The 19,892-nt window shown below is 41.0% G+C and overlaps 1 protein-coding gene and 1 non-coding gene across 5 annotated transcripts in view; one reads left to right on the top strand and one right to left on the bottom strand.

Moving 5' to 3' along the window:
* Positions 1 to 19,892, top strand: part of AADACL3 (arylacetamide deacetylase like 3) — a 114,632-nt gene that overhangs the window by 24,679 nt on the left and 70,061 nt on the right. The gene's annotated exons all lie outside the window — the stretch shown is intronic.
* Positions 11,664 to 11,736, bottom strand: TRNAG-CCC. Its single transcript has one exon. It is a non-coding gene; the product is annotated as a tRNA-Gly (tRNA).

Raw genomic sequence — 19,892 nt, 5'->3', positions numbered from 1 at the left:
ATGTTTATTTTAGAGTTCAAAATGGAAAATATTCAAAGCACCCACTTTAAAAATTAAAGCAAACAGTTCTCAAAACAAACGATAACAATTTGTGTTTGGACTTCCTTTTATAGCCTTTTAATGGCAAGGAATGGGAGGTGCAAGGGAGGGCAGGGAAAGACCGAGTTAGAGAATGGGGGAAAGAGAAGGGAGAGGAAAATGGAAGAAAAAGAGGGAAAAGATGAGAACAAAAAATGTGCAGAGAGGAAAATATGTAAAGGGCAGGTAGGAGAAAAGGTAGATGGTGAGATAAAGGATGAGGAGCCTGCTGGTGGTGTTAGAGTTAAACTGTTCTGGTTTCACTTAAACAAAAAGACAGGAGATGTGTTACCCTACTCTGAGCAGCACCCCAGGAGTGAGCAACAATAGAAGAAATAGTAGTAGTAGTTTGTTTTTTTTTTTTAATTGAAGTATAGTTGATTTACAATATTGTGTTAGTTTCAGGTGTACAACATTAGTTTCAGGATTCAACATTTTATAGATTATGGTCCATTTAAACTTACTATAAAATATTGGTTATATTCCCTGTCCTGTACCATTGTACCTCATTTATTTTACACATAGTACTTTTTACCTTTTAATCCTCTACCCTCATCTTGCCTCTCCTTTTTTCCCTCTCCCCACTGATAACCACTATTTTGTTCTCTGTGTCTTTGAATCTGTTTCTGTTTTCTTATATTCACTCAATTTGTTTTACTTTTTAGATTCCACATGTAAGTTTTATCATATGATATTTGTCTTTCTGTTTGACTTACTTCTTAAAGCATAAGGCCCTCTGAGGTTCATCCATGTTGTTGCAAATGGCAAAATTTCATTCTTTTTTTTTTATGGTGAAGGAAAATGCAACATTTATTGTTGTTTTGTTGTTTAGTCATTAAGTCTTGTCTGACTCTTGTGACCCCATGGACTGTAGCTTACCAGACTCATCTGTCCATGGGATTTCCCAGGCAAGAGTTCTGGAGTGAGTTGCCATTTCCTTCTCTAGGGAATCTGCTCAACCCAGGGATCAAACCTGTGTCTCCTGCATTGGCAGGTGGATTCTTTATCTCTGAATCACCAGGATAGTTAGTGCTCAGAGAAACTCTAACTTCTCTTTTTTTTCTTATGGCTGAGTAATTTTCCATTGTATATATTATATATATATATATGCACATACATATATATATATCACATCTTTATCCATTCATCTGCTGAGGAAGCTTTTATTCTTTTTTTGAAAGTTTTTATTTTTATTTTCCATTTTATTGTTTATTTTCGACAATGAAGGTATTTTCTCACAGAATTTTGAACGTCTTCACTTTGTGGCAAAATTATTTAGAATTTAAGATTTTAGTAATTTATATTACATTATATAAATATAGCCTGCATTTTGGTTTGAGGGATTTTAAACTTAACAGACTGTGTTATTTTAAGAAAGATTTAAATGCCTCATCTCACAGTAGTATCTATAGATTATACTTGAAAACAATGTTTATTTAAAAATAAATCTAAAAAAAACCCCTGTTTTTGGTCTATTGAGGACTCGGTATGAAGAGCATACAATGTAAACAAATATAAATGAGAAGAGATATTTCAACAGGAGGCTTCATTGGCTTGTTGTTTCATTAATGGTTTTGAACGAAATGCTTGGTTCTTACTTGAATGAGAAAGTGAATGAGACCTAGGTATCTACAAGGATGAAAATTAGATTCTGATTGAAGCTTCTGCTGCCAGACAACACTGTCTCTAGCATGGAAGAGCAGCACTGTCAAGCAGGTGGAATTAAGAATGTACAAAACTGGGTTTCCCACCCTGGAGGAGTGTACATTTGATTGATTATTTACAAGTTGTGTGTTTGATGGTAGTGGGTAGGGGCAGGGGGCATACTTGCCTCTTGATCACAAGCAAGTCTCTAATCATTCAGCGGCTTTTCTGGCAGACTTAGCCTGTGTCTCAGGGTCACTGACTTTCTCCTAAAGTCATAATTGGTAGCCCTTAACTTCTCATCACATATGACGCTCCTCTCTTCCTCTTTTCTTCTCAGGCTCCTTCTCAATTTCTGTGAAAGATAATGGGATCGTGGCCACTGACTGCCACTTGGGGTGTGTGAGAATGACACATGGGTTGGCATGGCATCCCGTCTTGAGGAGATGGGGTCGGTGGAGGCCGCTGGTACTCCTATTTGCACATGCTGCAGGCAGTTAGTGATCGATCAAAAGGAAGGCAGCTGTGATCAGCAATGACAGAGTCTCACTATGGAGACAGTAGAGGATTCCAGAGAAGAAAAGTGTCATCTGGTGCTGAGTCAATAGGAATTGAATGCTGTAGGTGGAAAATGCAGAGCAGGAAAAAGAAAAACAAGATGATGCAAGCCTGAACAGGGAGTAATTGGAGTGAGAAGAGTCCTGCTGGCTGTAACAATCTCAGATATTTGCATGTACAGCACGTTGCTGATTGGGAAAGAAGGTCTTTATCCTGAAATGTCTTCATCGGTTAAAGTCAAGGAGATGAGCTCAGCAGGGACACAGTGAACTCTACTCCTCTCCTCTTCATTGACGGGGTGTCAGGACTGGTCTGCAGAACTCAAAGTTACCTTCTGCAACAGCTTTTCCTGGCTCTCAGCCTACACATGCTCCTCTGTCTCTCAAGTTTCTGTAGTCCATCAGCTTAGCAGGCATTGATGATTGATGGTGGGAGCAGCCTCAAATTGTTTTGCAAGTTTTTAACTCCATTGGATCAAAGATTATGCTTTATATTTCCCCTGTACCCCCATTTATCTGTCACATAGTTGGTGTGTTGCTGGCTAAAATCTTGTCTTACTCTGCCCTGTGAAGCTGAATGAAAAATGTGGAGACAGAGTTTGGAGGAAATAGAAAGGTGGCTTTAATTCTCAGCTGATGGAGAGGAGAACACAGTAGGCTCCTTCCTCGAAACTTGTGCCTACCACCCCACCACCTTGAGGAGTCTCAGTTCAGTTCAGTTCAGTTGCTCAGTCGTGTCTGATGCTTTGCGACCCCATGAACCGCAGCACGCCAGGCCTCTCTGTCCATCACCAACTCCCACAGTTCACCCAAACTCATGTCCATTGAGTTGGTGATGCCATCCAACCATCTCATCCTCTGTTGTCCCCTTCTCCTCCTGCCCTCAATTTTTCCCAGCATCAGGGTCTTTTCCAATGAGTCAGCTCTTGGTACCTGCTCACCAGAATCTTAAAAAGTTTTATACATAGCTGGGTTTGTTACCCAGTCCAAGCTCTCTCTGCTTGCCACATGATGGGCCAATAAATCTGAGAGATGATGGGTTGAGGCAAGGAAGAGCCTTTATTCAGGGAGCCATTTGACTGAGAAGTCGGCATGCTAGGACCTCAAAATAACCATCTTACTGGGGTCTGGATGCCAGTTTCCTTTGTAGAGTCAGAGAGAAAGAAGCAACTAAAGTCATAAGGCAGAATAGAGAGGGAGAGACAGTGGGGAAGAAAAGTGAAAGGGTCTTCAGTCTTGCAAAACATCTCCAAGGAAGTGGCCAGCCTTTGGAAGGGGTGTGGTAATCTCTTCTCTCAGCAGGGAGCTTGCTGGGAGTGAAGGAGGAAACAGACAGAACAGGCTCGTCTTGAAAGCAGGACTCCATCTTGGGCTGGACTGTGGACTTTGAGCTCTTTGCCCAGTATCTATAGAAACAACATAACAACTGCAAAACCAGACCCCTGGAAGGAAGAGCCCCAGGGTTCGTACCTAGACTCTCCGTCACCTGAAAGAATACCCTAATTGTCTGTGTAATCAAATAGAATCATAAATTCTATTATGCTTATTGGGGTATGACCACAGGCCTATTGATAATTGTCCACTGTTAACTACCTAGGCCTAAGGCATATGAATCACGGGTTAACTTTGATTGTATCTTTCTTTTCCTTTGTTCACACTAATTTCAGGGAATTTGGGGAGGTGGGTTTGGGCACGTACACTTAGGGTATATAAGGTTTTCACAAAAACTGGTTGGGGTCCTTGGCTAAGAGGAGACTCTGCCTTGGGCCTGCCAATGTAATAAACTGCACTTCACTATCTGCATTGTCCTTCTAAGTGAGTTTGTTTCCCAGAACGTGTGGCTGTAACAGGAAAAATATCAATAAGCTTGGATATGCCAGTGACACCATACTTATGGCAGAAAGGAAAGAGGAACTAAAGAGCCTCATCATGAAGGTGAAAGAGGAGGGTGAAAAAGCTGGCTTAAAACTCACCGTTCAAAAGATGAAGATCATGGCATCTAGTCCCATCATTTCATGGCAAATAGATGAGGAAACAATGGAAACAAGGACAGACTTTATTTTCTTGGGCTCCAAAATCACTGCTGATGGTCACAGCAGCCATGAAATTAAAAGATGCTTGCTCCTTGGAAGAAAAGCTATGACCAACCTAGACAGAATATTAAAAAGCAGAGACATTACTTTGCTGACAAAGATCTGTCTAGTCAAAGCTATAGTTTTTCCTGTAGTCATGTATGGATGTGAGAATTGGACCATAAAGAAGGTGGGGTGCCGAAGAATTGACACTTTTGAACTGTGGTGTTGGAGAAGACTCTTGAGAATCTCTTGGACTGCAAGGAGATCAAACCAGTCAATCTTAAAGGAAATCAACCCTGAATATTAATTGGAAGGATTGATGCTGAAGCTGAAGCTTTGGCCACGTGATGCAAAGAGCCGACTCACTTGAAAAGGCCCTGATGTTGGGAAAGATTGAAGGCAGGAGGAGAAGGGGATGACAGAGGACGAGATGGTTGGATGACATCACCGACTCATGGCCATGAGTTTGAGAAAGCTCTGGGAGCTGGTGAAGGACAGGTAAGCCTGGCATGTTGCAGTCCCTGCTGGTCACAAAGAGTCGACACAGCAGAGATACTGAACAACAATCTTTTCTCCTCACAAGTGGGCAGGGACAGATTATCTATGAGCTGAACAAAGGCATTTCAGTTTACAGTCAGACAGAGGGGCAGGATCCTCTTGAGTCAAGCTATTAAGTATGATTATAATAACAAAAGCAATGAACATCAAGTCAAAGAAACAGTTTCCAACATGGAGTCAGAATTGGCTTCCTCTCTGCAACAGGTTCCATCACATATAATATCCAGATGATCTCAACAGTGCCTTAGTCCCTCAAGGCTATGTCTCTGAAAATGGTTCTTAAGCAGAAGTGCATGGAGTGTACACTCTAAGGACAGGGGCATCAAATAAGAAGCCTGATTGCCTGGATCCAACTCTAGGGTCAGCTTGCAGTCACATCCTCTCAACAAACTTCTCCAACAAATGTGAATCTCCTTTTGTGAGCTTGTGTTACTGAATCTAAGCTCATTCTGCTCACTGCACAGCAGGGCAATAATTGGGAGGTGAGGTTTGTGGCAAGAAAGAGTGACTATTCAGAAAACTGAGCTTCTGAAAAGATGGTGGATAGGTGTCCTAAAGTGGTGGTCCCAAACCTTTTTGGCACAAGGAACCAATTTTGTAGAAGGCAATTTATCCACAAACTGAGGGTGGGAGGGATGGTTTCAAGATGATTTAAGCACATTACATTTATTGTGCACTTTATTTCTAATCTAATGCTGCCACTGATCTGACAGGAGGTACCAGTCCACTGCCTGGAGGTTGGGGACCCCTGTCCTAGAGTACCATCCATTGGGGTCTGGATGCCAGTATCTTTTATAGAATAGAGAGGTGGAGGAGGTGAGGCAGTCAAATAAAAAGGCCCTGAGTCTTACAGAATATCTCCTGGCTTAGTTAGCATTGGGAATTGGATGTGTTAATTTCTTTTTTTTTTTTAACATACACATAATTTCTTTATATGTTTTTTTCCATACTAATGCATGTTTAGCTTTATTTTTTCCCCAATTATTTTTATTAGTTGGAGGCTCATTACTTTACAATATTGTACTGGTTTTTGCCATACATTGACATGAATCAGCCATGGATTTACATGTGTTCCCCATCCTGAACCCCCCTCCCACCTCCCTCCCCATCCCACTCCTCTGGGTCATCCCAGTGCACCAGCCCTGAGCACTTGTCTCATGCATCCAACCTGGACTGGCAATCTGTTTCACACTTGATAATATACATGTTTTGATGCTGTTCCCTCAGATCATCCCCCCCTCGCCTTCTCCCATAGAGTCCAAAAGTCTATTCTATACATCTGTGCCTCTTTTTCTGTCTTGCATGTAGGGTTATTATTACCATCTTTCTAAATTCCATAAACATGCATTAGTATACTGTATTGGTGTTTTTCTTTCTGGCTTACTTCACTCCGTATAATGGGGTCCGGTTTTATCCACCTCATTAGAACTGATTCAAATGAATTTTTTTAAATGACTGAGTAATATTCCATTATGTATATGTACCACAGCTTTCTTATCCATTCGTCTGCTGATGGGCATCTCGGTTGCTTCCATGACCTGGCTATTATAAACAGTGCTGCGATGAACATTGGGGTGCACGTGTCTCTTTCAGTTCTAGTTTCCTCGGTGTGTATGCCCAGGAGTGGGATTGCTGGGTCATATGGCAGTTCTATTTCCAGTTTTTTAAGGAATCTCCACACTGTTCTCCATAGTGGCTGTACTAGTTTGCATTCCTACCAACAGTGTAAGAGGGTTCCCTTTTCTCCACAGCCTCTCCAGCATTTATTGCTTGTAGACTTTTGGATAGCAGCCATCCTGACTGGTGTGTAATGGTACCTCGTTGTGGTTTTGATTTGCATTTCTCTGATAATGAGTGATGTGGAGCACCTTTTCATGTGTTTGTTAGCCATCTGTATGTCTTCTTTGGAGAAATGTCTGTTTAGTTCTTTGGCCCATTTTTTGATTGGGTCATTTTTTTTTTCTGGAATTGAGCTGCAGGAGTTGCTTGTATGTTTTTGAGATTAATCCTTTGTCTGTTTCTTCATTTGCTATTATTTTCTCCCATTCTGAGAGCTGTCTTTTCACCTTTCTTATAGTTTCCTTTGTTGTGCTGGATGTGTTAATTTCTTCTTCTCTGTAGCCATTCACAGGTGGGCAGGGTCAGAATGTCTCCCTGTGACCTGAACAAAGGCATTTTAGTTTAATATTCAGGCAGAGGGCAGGGCTTCCTGAGGCAGGTCGTTATATATGCTTAAAGCTATAGACTCACATGCTAGCAAAGTAATGCTCAAAATTCTCGAAGCGAGGCTTCAACAGGTAAACCAAGAAATTCCAGATGTTCATGCTGGATTTAGAAAAGGCAGAGGAACCAGAGATCAAATTGCCAACATCTGCTGGATCATAGAAAAAGCAGGAGAGTTCCAGAAAAGCATCTACTTCTGCTTTATTGACTATACCAAAGCCTTTGTGTGGACCAAAATAAACTGTGGAAAATTCTTCAGGAGACAGGAATACCAGACCACCTTACCTGCCTCCTGAGAAATCTGTATGCTGGTCAAGAAGCAACAGTTAGAACTGGACATGGAACAGTGGACTGGTTCCAAATTGGGAAAGGAGTAAGTCAAGGTTGTATATTGTCACCCTGCTTATTTAACTTATATGCAGAATATATCATGTGAAATGCCAGGCTGGATGAAGCACAAGCTGGAATCAAGATTGCAGGAGAAATATCAATAACCTCAGATATGCAGATAACACCACCCTTATGATAGAAAGCAAAGAGGAAGTAAGAGCCTCTTGATGAAAGTGAAAGAGGAGAGTGAAAAAACTGGCTTAAAACTCAACATTCAGAAAATGAAGATCATGGTATCCAGTCCCATCACTGCATGGCAAATAGATGAGGAAACAATGGAAACCATGACAGACTTTATTTTCTTGGGCTTCAAAATCACTGCAGATGGTGAGTGCAGCCGTGAAATTAAAAGATGCTTGCTCCTTGGAAGAAAAGCTATGACTAACCTAGACAGAATATTAAAAAGCAGAGACAAAGGTCCATCTAGTCAAAAGTATAGTTTTTCCTGTAGTCTTGTACGGATGTGAGAGTTGGACCATAAAGAAGGCTGAGCACTAAAGGATTCATGCTTTTGAACTGTGGTGTTGGAAAAGACTCTTCAGAGTCCCTTGGACTGCAAGGAGATCAAACCAGTCAATCCTAAAGGAAATCAGTCCTGAATATTCATTGGAAGGACTGATGCTGAAGCTCCAATACTTTGGCCACCTGATGGGAAGACGTGACTCATTAGAAAGGGCCCTGATGTTGGGAAAGATTGAAAGCAGGAGGAGAAGGGGACGACAGAGGACGAGATGGTTAGATGGCATCACCAACTCAATGGACATGAGTTTGAGCAAGCTCTGGGAGATGGTGAAGGAAGGGAAGCCTGGCGTGCTGCAGTCCATGGAGTCACAAAGAGTCGACATGACTGAGCAACTGAACAACAACTAAGCTATAGAGAGCATCCTTTCAGTGATTATGGTAACAAAAGCAATGGGGAGCAAAGCTTAAAGTGAAAGAAACAGATGTAACTTGGAGTCAGATTCTCTTCTTCCCTGTTACACTTGGAACTAATACAGAAATGTACTACACCCATCCTTTAGGGTTTTTTTTTTTTTTGGCTGTCACCTTCACTGTAAGAACTTTATGGTTCTTTAGACAGTTCTAAACTTGGGGAAGTGACTGTCCTTAAGCCTGGACTTGTCCTTGCCTGTCACACCCTGTCCTGTGAATGAGTTACTTGCAAAGGCTCAACTGTTTTTCTAAATTCAGCTTTTTATTGTGGACGCTTAAGAGGTATACACTGCAGAGTTGGTACAATCTTGGTCTGTGTTGTTTATAGGCAGCAGGCAGGCTGTGTTTCTTGTTTATTTATTTATTTGGCAAATTTTGTCAAATGTTAATGAATCAGAAATCAATTTTTAAGGAAGACTTACAGTCCAGTGAGGGAGACAGAACACAAGCAAGTAGACAACAAGTATATGATTATAAATTGTGAGAAGTGCTAAGAAGGAAACTAACAGAGAGGATATGGTTGGAGGGAGAAGGTGTCCTCTGTTAGCAGGGACCCGAGGGAGAAACACGCCAGCCATGCAGAGAGCTGTGATAAGAACACTGTGGGCTGAGGGAGCAGAATGTAGGAAGGCCAAGAGGCTAAGTAAATTTTCTAAATGAAGAACTGAAAGGTGGCTGGCAGGACTGGAGTCTAGGGCAGACAGGCAGAAAGAGAATGCCCCAAGTGAGTTGGGAGGGTGGACTAGGGTCAGGCCACAGTGACTGAAAACTGTAGAGTGTGTAGTTCTAAATCACCTCATTGTCTGAGTCCAAGACATTCTCTGTCTCAAAGCCAAACTCAGAACACTGCCTTTGATGCTCACACTTTGATACGTACTAAAACCTGGGAGATATTCTTTTCTTGTTAATGACTTCAAACTTGCTCTGCTTGCTGCATGAGAGGTCGATGAATCCAAGATACGAAGTGTTGAGGCAAGGAATACGACTTTATTCGGAAAGCCTGCTGATGGAGAAGATGGTAGACTAATGTCTCAAATTAACCATCTTGTGGGTTCTGGATGCCAGGTTTTTTCATAGACCCAGAGGGAGAAAAGCAATAAGGAAATAAAGTCAGAAGGCAGAATAGAGAGGGAGAGGCAGTGAGGAAGTAAAGTAAAAAGGGGTGTTCAGTCTTGCGGAACATCTCTGGGAAGGACCAGCCTTTGGAAGGGGTGTGTTAATCTCTTCTTTTTAACAGGTGGGCAGGGTCAGATTATCTCCCTGTGAGCTAAACAAAGGCACTTTAGTTTAACAGCCAGGCAGAGGGGCAGGGTTCTCTGAGGCAGGCTATTATATATTATTGTAATAACAAAAGCAATAAAAAGCAAATCAAAGAAATAGCTCCAACATGGAGTCAGAATTGGCTTCTCCTTACAACACTCTCTCACCTCACCTTGACCACCCCATCCCATATCCAACCTGTCAGTACTGTCAGCAGCTGTTTCTATCTGCAAATAGCTTTCCAAATCCATCCACTTCCCTTCACTTCCACTGTCACCACTCTGGACCACACTGCCTCTCTTGCCTGATCCCCTGTAGAAGCTTTCTAGCCCCTCCAGTCCTGGTAAACTGTCTCTGGAGGGTGGGCAGGTAGGGAAGTCCTGGTTTGTAGTATTTGCAGGTATATTTGGTGTAAATATTCACACCATAGCTTCCTTCAGCCTATCAACCTGATGCCAGTACATGTGGCTTTGGGAAAATTATGGACACAGTCAACTTTCTTGAGCCAGAGCAAACCAGCAGCTGCATACCACCGTGTAGGCATACCTGCTCCCTTCTTGCAGCATTCCCCTCCGTCATCCATACAGCAGCCAAAGTTCTTTTTTTCTTTTCAACTGGAGTATAGTTGATTTACAATGTTGTGTTAGTTTCGTGTATATGACATATATACGATATATAAAAATATATATATAAATTCTTTTTCATTCTTTTCCATTATAGGTTATTATAAGATTCTGTGCCATACAGCAGATCCTTATCGTTTATCTGTTTTATATATAGTAGTGTGTATCTGTCAAACCCAAACTTTAAATTTGTCCTTACACCCTCCCCCCAACTTTCCCCTTTGTTAACCACGTTTGTTCTCTATGTTTGTGAGTCTGTTTTTTTAAATAAATAAGTTCATTTGTAAAATTATTTTTAGATTCCACATATAAGTGAGATCATATGATAGTTGACTTTGACTTACTTCACTTAATATGGTAATCTCTAGGTCTGACTATGTTGCTGCAAACGGCATTATTTCATTTGATTTATGACTGAGTAATATTCCCTTGTATATATATACCACATCTTTATCTATTCATCTATCATTGGACATTAGGTTGCTTCCATGTCTTGGCTGTTGTAAATGGTGCTGCTACAAACATTGGAGTAAACGTATCTTTTCAAATTACGATTTTCTCCAGATATATGCCCAGGAGTGGGGTTGCTAGATCATACTGTAACTCTATTTTTAGTTTTTTAAGGAATATCCATACAGTTCTCCATAGTGACTGTACCAATTTACATGCCCACCAAGAATGTAGGAGGGTTCCCTTTTCTCCACACCCTCTCCAGCATGTTATTTGTAGACTTTTTCATAATTGCCTTTCTGACCATTGTGAGGTAACACCTAATTGTAACCGGAGTATTCTTTTTAAAGCACGGATCTGATCATGTCTCTCCCTTCTCAATGCCTTTCCACTGTGTTTTTTAAAAAACTTATTTATTCATGCATAGGCTTTCTCTAGTTGCAGCAAGTGGGGGCTACTCTCTAGTTGCGGTGTGCTGGCTTCTCCTTGTGGTGGCTTTTCTTGTTGAGGAGCACAAATTCTAGGGCACGTGGGTTTCAGTAGTTGCAGCGTGGGCTCAGAAGTTATGGTGCATGGTCTTAGTTGCTCTGTGGCATGTGGGATCTTAGTTCTCAGACCAGGGGCTGAACTCATGTCCCCTGCACTAGCAGGCATATTTTTAACCACTGGACCACCAGGGAAGTCCCTCCCATTATGTTTTGACTTTATCCCAACTTAGGCAGTTTTCTTGAAAGAGGAGCCCAGACTTGGTCCTGGGTTCATGTCAAGAATTTTGAACCTAATTCTTATAGATGCACAAACACATCTTTGAGCCAGCTAAACTTTTATTTATTTGGCTGCACCAGTTCTTAGTTGCCCCATGTGGGATGTAGTTCCATGACCAGGGATTGAACCCAGGTCCCCTGCACTGGGAGTGCAGAGTCCTAACCACTGGACCACCACGGAAGTCCCAAGCTAGCTAAACTTTTAAATTATTTTACAAGTATCTCATTGACGCCACCCAACCTGTATGTAAATTTATCTCACTTTCCCAGTCCTGTCACTGCCCAAGGCTGAGAATGTAGTTCATACTTGCAAACACCCTCTGGCCTATGATATATGTTGAATCATTATGAACCTTGTGAGTCTGATACAGTGAAAATTAAAGCAAAAAGTGCTAGGACTGGCCTCATGTGTCTCTATTTTGCTAGCATATCTTTCAGTACTCCACATATGGTAGGTGCTCAATAAATGTTATTCCTCTTTTTCCTTCCTAGACACAGTGCTTACTTTCTTGAAGGCCCCAGGCTTAAGCTCATGTACACGTCTGCCCTGGGAAGTGCTGTAGGCAGGAAGCATGCATGGTTCAGAGGTGGGGCGTGACTCGAGGGGAGATGGTGGGTGTCCATATAGTGTTTCCCCAGGACAGGCTGAACAGACCAGGGATGGCAGGTGCTACCTTCTCCTCTTGAGTTAGAAAAGTAGAATAAGTTCAGTTGCAGGCTAATTAATAGCTACTAATGTTTTGACCTGTGCATTACAGTTTATACAATACATCCATATACATTTTCTGTTTTTGCAGTAGTCCTATGAGGTCACCCATTTCATAAGAGAGGAAAATGAAACTCATTAAAATGATTTGTGAAGGTCAAATCACTGGTGTTGGAACAAAGACTCCTGGCTTTCAGACATTCAATATAATGTTCCTTGTACTGTACCGTATTTGATTTCGAGAGAGGTTTCTCCTGCTTCTTAGGTTTGCTGTGTTGATAGTACATTGCTGGAAATCTTGAACCAGATCTGCCAAACACATTTGATTTCTCAGAGGGTTTTGTTTCCCTGTGGTTGAGTAGCTTGTAAGAATGCCAAACTTGTGACTATAAATTAATTCTCTGTACTCCTGGGGGATTGAGCCTTCCAAGTGAATTGTAGCAACACATTTTTACAGATGGTGCTGGTAAAATAACCTCTTTAGCTCTATGCAACTTTCAGAGGACTCAGGAAAGTCCCAATGTTATGGCAACTAGCAGTTGAATGATACACAATATTCTTTAAGCTAAAAAGTACCTTGTTAGATACACTTGAGCAGGCTTCAGATGTAATTGCTTAAATTCCTTTCATAATGAGAACATTTTATTACTCCACTGAAATGTGTTCCAAGAAATTCTGTACTTAAAAATTGCTAAGTAAACCAAATTGCTTTGACACAGAATAACTTCCAAAAAGAGAGTGACCATGTTTCAATATACAGACCTAAATAAACTAATCCCTAAAACTCAAAATGAAACCCAGGCTATATTTCATTTTTACTATGTGTGTGTTAGTTGCTCAGTTGTACCTGACTCTTTGAGACCGAATGGACTATAGCCCTTCTGGCTCCTCTGTCATTGGGATTTTCCTGGCAAGAATAGTAGAGTGGGTAGTCATTCCCTTTGCCAGGGGATCTTCCCGATCTAGGGTCTCCTGCATTGCAAGCAGATTCTTTACTGTCTCAGCCACCAGGGAAGCCCATCTATATCATAAACATAAAAATCAATGTAAAATTGGGAATTAAAATTTAAACAGAAGAATATATACATGACTATAAGAAAACAGACACAAATGTTATATGATCTTTGAATTGGAGATAGAAAATTTTAAAATTCTATATATCCAAAAACATAATAAACAAAATTAAGAGGCAAATGATGTACTGGGAAAAATACTTCCACCTGGGGAATCAAAATATATTATTCTTAATATAAAAAATAGGCAAAAAATAAAATAGGCAAAAGTTCACAAAGAAAGAAATACAACTAATCAATAAATATGTTCAGAATCATTCAACCTCATGAAAAGTCAAAGAAGTGCACATTAAATCTATAGTGAATACTTTTTTTACCTGCTCAGACTGGCAAGAGGGCATTTTCAGTCTTATATTCTGTGAAAATTTTGTGGAGATAATGTAGTGATGTGCATTAAGAGCCTTAAAGTTTCTTATTTCCCTGAAGTTAACAAGAAACTTGCTGGACCTGTATGAAGAACATCAACATTTTTTAATGTATTTATTTTTACTGTGGGACATATCATATTTCTGCCTGGAAAGACTTAGCCTTATACATACATATATCAATTTTCCCCAAATTTTTAAGTTTAATGTAATTCCAGTGAAAAACTATATTAGTATTTTATTTTTGGAGGTCAATGGGAATTGACAAACTGATTTTAATTTTTCTTTTATGTTCTGAGTAAAACATTTTCTTGGGGCACAGAAAATTTTGTTGTGGAAGAATAAATAGGAATGTAAGCCAAGAAGATTTTAAATATGAACATTAAATAGGAAAGATGCCTACAGTGGGATATTAATACGTGTTATGAAGCCAATAAATCTAAAAGCAGGATGGTGCAAGAGAAGATAGCCATATAGATCCAACAGAATAGATTGACCACATGCAAACCCTAATATATGTGGGAATTTTGCATGTGGTAACAAGGTAGAAAAATATGATTATTCAAAAGCTGTTGTTGAGTCAATTGAGAAACTGTATGGAAAAAAAGTAACAACAGATTTTTACTTAGTAGCATATAGCAAAATAAATCCCAAATGAAATTAGTTAATAAAGAGAAATGATACTGTAAAAAACTAGAAAATAAAGATATAGGAGCATGAATGGGGTTCTTGGTGTCCCCACTGGCATGAGCTTCAGTGTGATGCTCATGGACCAAGGAAGCTGAGGCAGCTGGTGCCAGAGCCAGAAAAGAGAGGAAGAAAATAAAGATGAATACCTATTTCATTTTCTTGTGAAAAAAGCCTTTTTAAGTAAACAAAAACTTTAATGGGAAAGATTGATAAAGCTGATTACACAATAGTTTAAAACTACCACAAGTTAAATTAGTAAGTAAATAACTATTTACTACAGAATAAAAGACAAAGTTAAAATCCTTAAAAAAGAAAAAGCATAAAAAAAAAGAAAGAAAGAAAAAGCCTAAAGAGCCATGGCCATCCTCAGGTTTGGTAACTCACTAGAATGACTACAGAACTCAGGAAAGCACTATATGTAAAATTAAAATTTTATTGTAGTAAAAAGAAAAAAAAAAACACTAAAATCAGCAGAAGGAAGAAACAAGTAAGGGCAGAGTCTGGGAGGGGTCCAAGCATGAGGCTTCTGATTTTCCTTCCCCCACTGACTCATGAATGGCGTTGCTTCCTGGCCACGATGTGTGACAATACTCAGAGAATACTGCCAATCAGGAAAGCTCACCTGAGCTTTTGGCGTCTGGAGTTTTTAGTGAAGCTTGATCACGTATTGTCCACAGGGCTGACTCTGTTTTCATACACTCCGGGGACTCAGGCTAATGCTTTTAGTCTCTAATCCCTCCAGAGGTGAAAGGTACAGCATGGCTCAAAGCCCCTATCATAAATCACATCATTAGACTGTCCTCCAGGAAAACAAAGACACTTGTTAGTAAGGGCCCTTCCTTACCTTAATTACCTCATTAGAGGCCCCATTTCCAAATACAGTCACACTGAGGGTTAGGGCTTCAACATATGAATTTGAGGAGACACAACTCAGTCTATATAACTCTGGTTCTAACTGCAATTTTCTAATAAAGACCTAGCTATCTTGGGCTCAGTGGGGCATTACCTTACTTATTTCTCATATAGCCCATTCTACCATGAGGGTCAGAGGTTCTCAAAGGTTAGGTGGTGTCCTCAGGTCACCTGCAAGTAAGTGCTTGGCCAGGATCAAAACTCCAGACTTCATCTAACATCAAAATAGGTTATGGTCCTGAATGCTCCTTTTATGCCATGCATCCTGAGACCACGGATTCCTGTCAGTTGAGGACAGCATGTAGGGTAATACATTTGAAAGCAATCTGCCAACTGTGAAATACTTTATTCAGAAAGCAAGTATTGGCAAAAAGAATCTTTTTAGCAGCCAACCTTCTTCCTGGGGAGAAAGCTCAACTGAGTTTGGTTCTCTAAAGATAGATGAGTTGGCACTTGCAGCTGAGGGCCAATGAAGGGCAGTGTTTCTCTGTGCTGGTAGGAGGCCCCAGCAGGGTGCAAAGCCCAGAGGACAGGGTGAGGTTTCTCTTCTGTTGCACTTCTAATAATTGCTGCCCCAGGATGCTGAAAGCACCCTTTATGACCCAGCATCTTAAGAAGGTAAAGACCTTTAAGAACCTTAACCTGGAAGGCACCACAGTATTTCTGAATTTCAAACCCAATTTGAAGGTTACTGTTTAAAGGAACTTTCTTAAAGAAGGATCTTTTTTAAAAAAGAAATTGTATTTGGAGATATCCAGAATGTAAAAGTATTCTCTAAAGAAAGTTGAAACAGCTATAGTAATTCATTCACTTTAAGTCTATAAATAAATATTCATTTAACAATATAAATAACATGCTCTTTGGCTCTTTGGAGGATGGCAGTGGGGAATACCTAAAAATAATGATTGGCTAAATAACATTGTAAGAAATCTCACTAAGCTGAAAGGTGAAAATTCAAACATATCCCTTTGGAGGCTGGTATTCACATTATAAATGGATCCTTCGTTTTACAGAAGTCTTCAGCATAGGTCCAGGTTTGATTGCCAGTTATCTTCACCCCAGCAGAGCTCTGAAGATCTGAGAAAGTGGGGGTTTGTGGGCTCTTAGGGCACAAGGGGAAGACTTTCTTGTCTTGGGTTTTGTTTTGTTTTTTTAAATTAAGTATACAGCCCGAGTCATATCTGACCTAAGTGACAAATTATATAAAATGTTGGGATTGCATATGCTGTATGTGTGTGTCAGTCACTCAGTCATGTCCAGTATTTGGGACCCCATGGACTGTAGCCTGGCCAGGGTCCTCTGTCTGTGGAATTCTTTAGGCAAGAACACTGGAGTGGGTAGCCATTCCCTTCTCCAGAGGATCTTCCCGACCCAGGGATTGAACTGAGGTCTTACACATTGCAGGCAGATTCTTTACAGTCTGAGCCACCAGAGAAGGAGTACAGTTATTTGTTCATGCAGAGTATGAAGTTAGTTCCTGCTGTGAACATCTTCATAGTCCCTTTATCTTAAGAGTGAAATCATATTTACTATGCACACACTCTTTAAAAGAATCTGTTAGGGAATATGAATGCCAAGCTAATTATTCTCGTAATAAGCAACAAGAAGAAAACCATGAAATGCCTATTCTATCTCTTCCCCCATGATAGTTCCACTCTTCTTTGCTGAAAGTGTCTCCTCTTGTAACCAAAAGTAGGGTCTGGTTGCTCGCCACTCAAAAGCCAATAGAAGGAAAGGCTGATGGAAAGCAAAGTTTGCTTTATTTTGGATGCCAAGAGGTTGAGGGGGGATTTCTGTCCAAAGACTGACTCCCCATCACTGATAGTCAGTGGTCAAGAGCTTTTATAGATGAAGGGAGGAGGCTCCCATGCAGAAATAGCACAGTCAGCTCAAGTCATCTTGAAACTGGTCCTGTGGTGGTCTGATCAGCATCTTCTTGATTGTTTTAGGTACAATGACTCTTCAGTTCTAGGGCCTGTTTGTGCCCAACTGTTTGAAGCCAGTTCTCGGGGTTGTGGCAGTTTAGGTCATGTGCCCCTTGTCTGGTCATCACGTACCTGGTGCAGGGTTCAGTACCTACGAGACAGCTCACAGGATGTGGCTCAGAATATTATCATAGCCCTTGAGAAGGAACTAAAGGTCCTTGGCTATATCATTGTTTAGTCTTGGTGAACTCTTTTCCTTTGTTTCTCCATTTTCTTGCTTCTCTGATTAAACTTATTCTTTGGCTAAAGTTTTTCCACAGACAAAAAAGGCAGGCAGAGGAAGAGGCGTAGGGAAGGACCATAGGGTCCTGCCTGGTTTCACTCTAGCATTGTCTCCTCTAAGCCAGATGGCTATCCAATGTTTGTTTTCTCAAGTATGCTAAGTTCCATAACATCTGCTCTCGACACAGAACGTGGAAGACTTTTTAAGAAGTCATTTATATTAAACAGAAAAATATGAAGAAAGTTTGGTAACCGGCAGAGTGTGCCAAGGAAGCAGCTGTGAATTCTGTACCCTCAGTATGAAATATTTTGTGTCTGAAAGATAGATCTTTGGCTGGGCAAATAAACACCATTCTAAACAGCAGGCTGTTCTTTCTCAATGCTGCCTGAATATTGGGCTCCCTGTAAACCTGTTGTGTTCTTTGACCCCATGTTCCTTTGAATAGCAAGCTCAGCAATGCTTCTTTATTGGGGTAGGATTGTTAAACAACAAGCTATATATATAGTTGTCTCTTGAACAACTCAAGGCTTGGGACACTGACCCTCCTGGGTGCTGAAAATCCAACATAGAGTTGGCCCTCCTCATCAGTGCTTCCCCTGTATCTTTGTTTCCCCCTTGTCTGTGGTTCTACACTGGCGGATTCAACCAACCACTGGTTGTATAGTACTGTAGTATGGATTACTGAAAAAAAAATTCTGCATACAACTGGATCTGGGCGCTTCAAACCTGTGTTCTTCAAGGGTCAACAGTGTTTAATGTATACAACTTAATGAGTTTGGAGATAACTGTGAGATCATCACTACAATATATGCCATAACATATCGGTCTCCTCCCCAGAGTTTCCTCCCACCTTTATTTATGTATTTATGTAATATGTTTGTTTGTTTGTGATAATGAGAGGGTAACAGGCAGGAAGGCCAGGGGTCTCCAAATGGAGGAAAGAGGCTGTAAGTGCCAGACATTTTTATCTCTCTTAAATGGCAAGAAGAAACAAACCAGCGATCTGTTTTTCATTCTCTATACAAATTTAAAAGGAGGTTTCTCTTAACATTCTGTGTTGCCATGACACCTGGTCTCACCTAAAGCTAACCACTCTCAAACTTTGAGTTAACCAATACATGCCTTTTTCGTATGGAAATGTGGTCTTAAGCTATGTTAATGAACCCCAGACTCTATCTTCAAGTTGGTTCTGCTAAACGGCCTAACTTACTTCCTCAGGTATTGTTCTCCTAATCTATGTAAACGGAACTATTTGTTGGTATTCTGCCCTTCTAAAAGATTCAAGTCAATCGTTTTATGGCCTGGGATGAATTATCTGATGCCATTCTAAATTTTATGACATTCCTTTCATTTCATTAACAGACTGTGAGTGACTATATAACATACAGCTAAAGACTAGGAGGGGGGTACTCTTTTGCCCCCTTCTGATGCCTATGTCAGAAGCTTTCCCTATCTCCTTTATACTTTAATAAAACTTTATTACACAAAAGCTCTGAGCGATCCAGCCTCGTCTCTGGCCCCGGATTGAATTCGTCTCCTCCGGAGGCCAAGAATCCCGCGTCTTATCGTTCAGCAGCAACCTTTCATCTTGGGGGCTCGTCCGGGATCCTTCAGGACAAGGTAAGGATGCTTGGAGCTCTAGTTCTTTGTTCTCCTAGCGAACACGTTTTCCGCTGTACTTTACTAACTCTATGGTGTGCTTGTGTAAATGAATGAAACGCCCTGCACGAAGCAAGTGAGGAGCCCTGCTCTGCGGTCCCGCGGTGACCTCATAAGGCTATGGCAAAAACCTGTCGGGGGTTTATACCGACCTGCCAATGCCAAGAGGCAACCAATGTCTCCTTCGGGAACTGACCAGAAACGGGCAAAGCGTGTGGACCGAACTCTCCTTTCTCGGTCAAACTTTTCGGTCTCTTTGACCATTTCATAGCTCCTTGGGAATTAGAAGTACTAACCTTATCTATCGGATCATAGACTTTCAAGGGACTTGTGACCTATGTTGCTGCTATACTGTGGTCTAGGTCTCAAACTTGGATTGGTAGTCAGGAAGCGCCTAGCCTCGCTAGGCATGGAAAGTTCGGAAGCTAGATGGAGCTCCAACTCCCAGAGCATCTCTGAGGTTAAAGGTTACTCGGATTAGAACTGCAATGGTTTTTTCCTTTGGTAACACTGGCTCTTAGTGGACCAGAGGAGGCTCTTATACCGGTGTGGTGACGCTTGGAAGGAGCATCTCAGTTTCATGTTTGTATCGGTCTTATTGCGGTCAGGAATGTACTCAGGGTCGTGCACAGGCACTCAGGTGATGAATGTGTCCCCCAGAGGTCTTAGCTTGGGAAGCATTCCGGAAGGTTACTCTGATTGCGCCCCGGGTGGCATCAGAGGC

This window comes from Cervus elaphus, chromosome 14 (assembly GCF_910594005.1).
Source record: "Cervus elaphus chromosome 14, mCerEla1.1, whole genome shotgun sequence".
Taxonomy (NCBI): domain Eukaryota; kingdom Metazoa; phylum Chordata; class Mammalia; order Artiodactyla; family Cervidae; genus Cervus; species Cervus elaphus.
This window is presented reverse-complemented; position numbering and strand designations above follow the sequence as displayed.